This window comes from Myotis lucifugus, unplaced genomic scaffold, assembly GCF_000147115.1.
Source record: "Myotis lucifugus unplaced genomic scaffold, Myoluc2.0 scaffold_24, whole genome shotgun sequence".
In the NCBI taxonomy this organism is placed as follows: Eukaryota; Metazoa; Chordata; class Mammalia; order Chiroptera; family Vespertilionidae; genus Myotis; species Myotis lucifugus.
The window spans coordinates 1,478,753-1,483,436 of record NW_005871072.1 but is presented as its reverse complement, the minus strand read 5'-3'; positions in this window follow the sequence as shown (position 1 = coordinate 1,483,436).

The window sequence follows — 4,684 nt, the reverse complement described above, 5'->3', positions numbered from 1 at the left end:
TCGAATATTAATTGAGTATAGTGGTTTGGGTTGATTTCTGAGTTCTCTATTCTATTCCATTTTTCTATATATCTGTTCTTGTTCCAGTACCAGACTGTTTTGAGAACAGTGGCTTTGTAATACAGCATGCTATCCGGTATTGAGATCCCAAATACTTTGCTCTTCTTTCTCAGGATTGCTGCAGCTATTCAGGGTCTATTTTTATTCTAGATGAATTTTTGGAGAGTTCATTCTAGGTCTGTGAAATATGCCATTGGTATTTTAATGGGAAGTGCATTGAATCTATAGATTGCTTTGGGTAGTATGGACATCTTGATGATGTTGATTCTACCAATCCATGAACATGGTATGTTCTTCCATCTGTTTATATCTTCCTCTATCTCCTTTTTCAGTGTCCTGTAGTTTTCTGCATATAGGTCTTTTACTTCCTTAGTCAAGTTTATTCCTAGATATCTTAATTTATTTGGTGTGATGGTAAACGGGATTACTTTTTTAGTGTCTCTTTCTGTAAGTTCATTATTGGTGTATAGAAATGCCATAGATTTCTTGGCATTAATTTTGTATCCTGCTACATTGTCGAATTCATTTATTAAGTTTAATAATTTTTTGATGGAGTCTTTAGAGTTTTCTGTGTACAGTATCATGTCATCTGTGAATAAGGACAGTTTTACTTCTTCTTTTCCACTTTGGATGCTTTTATTTCTTCTTCTTGTCTGATCTCAATGGCTAGTACTTCCAGTACTATGTGGAACAGGAGTGGTGAGAGTGGGCATCCCTGTCTTGTTCCTGTTCTTAGGGGAAATGATTTTAGGTTTTGCCCATTGAGTATGATGTTGGCTGTGGGTTTGTCACATATGGCTTTTATTATGTTGAGGTATGATCCTTCTATTCCCACCTTGTTGAGAGTTTTTATCAAGAAAGGATGTTGGATTTTGTCAAATGCTTTTTCTGCGTCAATTGATATGATTATGTGATTTTTATCTCTCAATTTGTTTGGGTGATGTATCACGTTTATTGATTTGCAGATATTGTACCTCATGTGTCTGCTGCTCACGTGGTTGCAGTGCCCTGGACTTTCTCCAGGGATCCTCTGCCCTTCCTGGCTGCAAACCGTCTCCCAGCTGAGTCTCCTTTGCCAATTTGGGCTGGATGTTACTCATTTCAGCTGCTCACCCTATCTGCTTCGGGACAAGGCTCAGGACACATTCATCTATACCGCCGCCATTCTGTCTCTCTAGCATATATTATTTTTAATGACAATGTTATATATGCAACACTATTTTTAAAGCACATTTAGTAGTAGTTTGTTAAATTTAAGAATAGTTTGTGAAGAAATTGGTAGCTCATGTAAACTTTGTTTATTAATAAAAAATAAATATGTCAAAAATTACATCATAATTTTTGAGAAAATTAATACTAAAAATAAAAATTTATGTTTATGTGATTTTTAATTTGTAATCAGATGTAATTATATTGTTGCACTATTATTCATAGTCAAAGTATACATGAACTATATACCTTTGTAAAATGTTTATTATAAGTTACATCACAAGGTCAAGCTATGATGTTTTTATTGTGTAGCTAAATAAATATAAAAGTTTTGTTTCATCCTCAGGAAACATGTGTGTGGCTGCTTTCATTTGTAAGGATGATAGCACCTTCTTTCCATGATAAACAACATTTTCATTTAAATTATCTGTAGTATCAAAAAAATACATGGCTTATATACATTCATGAATATGCTTTCATATGATTAATTTAAGTCAAATATGTAAATAATTGTGTAAATAAAATTTACATAAGTAATTTTTTCTTCATCTGTTTTTGTACATTTTTCATCATAAGGTGGGCAAATACAGATTTGTAATAAAATAACATATTTATAAGTAAAAGTTATGTACTTTAAAAAAATTCAAACATTAGTTCCATTATTATTTTTATATAATTTTGGTGTAATTAAATAACAATTAATCTAACATGATAACAAATGAAGATGTGTGAGTTAAAATTTCAAAGAAAAAATTGATTAAAGAATGGTAAGCTTTTCACACCATAATAATAAATATATATTTTAAACAATTTTGATGCTTCTTTTAAATTCAGGTTGGGAAAAAGAAGTAAAAATTTCTTTACATATATTTTTAGTTGAATACTCTTTAATTATGAGCCAAAAGTTATAGTGTTTACACACCTTTAATATCTCTGAATCAAGTTTCTTCTTCATTAAAATTTATGTTTTTAAATAATCATTGATTGAGAAAATTTGTTTTATACATATTTTGGTTGGAGCACTATGTTAACAACATATTATTTCTACCTCTACAAATTTCTAGTTAAAATGCATAAAAAAGAAATTTTAAAATTATTAAGTATTTCTGATAAAAAGCAGTTATTTATTCATGATACTTTTGAAGAAATAATATTTCCTCTAACATCTATTTCTTAAAAATGAATATACATGGGAAAGCTAGTTGATATAATTAGCAGATAGTTGATGATAAAGCAATTAAATGAAAGGTCATTTGCTTTATCTCTGAACAAAAAAATTATCATCCCTATTAGTCTATTAGGTGGAATAATTTGTTTTGTAAATGTTTCTGTTCATGCTGAAAATCAGTAGCTCGCATAATGAAATGCCCTGATTGAACCTGGTATACACAAATTGTAACACCTAGTGCTATGGTTGCACTTTAAACTGATATGTTGTCACTTCAAATTACTTTGCATTGGCATCTGTGGTTATTTAGAATTACAAGTTAATTTGGATGACTTCCAGAACAAATAAACAAGTGTAAAACTGTCTCAATGCATTTATTGTGCTTGAATGATTGAAGGACTTTTTTTGTGTGTGATTTCAATGTTCCAGAATAATTTTCTCTAACAGCAGGAGGTGGCTAGACTTCCAAACGGTTATTTTACTATAAATTTATAAAATCTGCATAAAAAAGAATATTTATTTTTAATTACAATAATGACAAATAAGAACTGACTAAAGCATCTTACAAAAAAGTTATATACATAACATAATGACAATAATAACTATAACAGTAAAATATAAATGACCATATTGATTAAAAAACAATATAATAAATTAGAGGCCCAGTGCAAGCCAGAGTCCATGCATGTCATCACTGTATCATCCTGTTTTTTCAGTGTTAGAGTAGCCTTGCCAGGTTTTAATTTTTAAATCTCAAAGACTATTCCCAATATATAGTGTAGGGTCCCTAGGCCTGGCCGGCGATCAGGGTCAACTGTGGGGTGACCAGCGGGGCAATAGGGGGGCCCCACTGGCACCCGCCTTGGCTGGTGGCCTGGCACCACCCGTTCACCGGCCCCAACCAGGGACAGCTCTCGCATTGAGCATCTGCCCCCTCGCTGTCATCAACCAGTCGTTCCGCCAGTTGTTCCGCCACTCAGTTGATTTGCATATTAGGGTTTTACTATATAGGATAGAAAAAAATGATTTTGAACTACTCATAATAAATTAAAGAAATCATGGTTGAATGAACAGGAGACAGCTATTAAAAATACTGGAAAAAATGTAATCCTAAAACAATAATTTTGTTTTTGGAAGCAAAACAGTGTACCAATTCAATAACAACTAAGGAACCACAGGTAAAATGAATATATATCCATTATGTCTATGGGCATATCCATCATATCCATATTCTCAGTCTCTCACTATCACCTGTTAATATAATAATCCCTGCTTACAAATCTAAATCTTAAGTTGTGCCTGTAATCATGTAAAATGGATGCTGCAATATGTTGTTGGCTTGCTCTTGGGGCACTTCTTTTTCTCATTTGTATATTCACTAGGGAAATCTGATCAAGTCCCATACTTTACTCTGCATCCATGGATTTACATGTCCTGTCCTCATCTCCCAACTAACTTGTAAAACCTCCTAGGTTCAAATGCTATGATGGTTAAATTTTTGTAAACTTGGCTGAGCTATTGTTCCCAGTTGTCTGATCAAACACCATTTTAGATATCCCTATGAAGATACTTTTTAGATATGATTAAATTTAAATAAATAGGCTTTCATTGAAGAAGATTGCCCTCCATGATGGTGGAATGAACCTCATCTAAAGAGTAAAAAGACTTAAGAATAAAAATTTCCAAAGATGCAATTCTGCCTCAAGAATGTAACATAGAAGCCCGATTTCCAGTCTGTAGATTTCAGACTCAAAATTGCAAATCAACTCTTCCCTGAAATTTTAGCCTGTTGACTAAATTTCCAATTTGTCAGCCCCCACCCAATTCCCTAATATTGTCATATATATATATATATATATATATATATATATATATATATACACATATATATATGACAATATTCTTACATTAGATATATTATGACTATTTTTCAATAAACAAATGAAATTAAAACACTCTTAGGAAATAATAGAATATTCAAAAAGTGATCGTTGAAATATTTAACAACCAAGATTACAAAGATATCAATAAATCAGAAAGAACCTTGGGATTATAGAAAGATAAGTGCAGATAAACTGGTAATATAGTACACTAGCTGTTATCAGCTTTGCTTTAAACCATTAATGAAATTAAATTCATAATAAAAATAATTTGAGAAAAAGACTATCAGATTTAGAGATACAGTTCCAACATATATTCATAGAAAACTTCAATTCAAATATGAAACAAGCTTCTCCAAAGTATAAA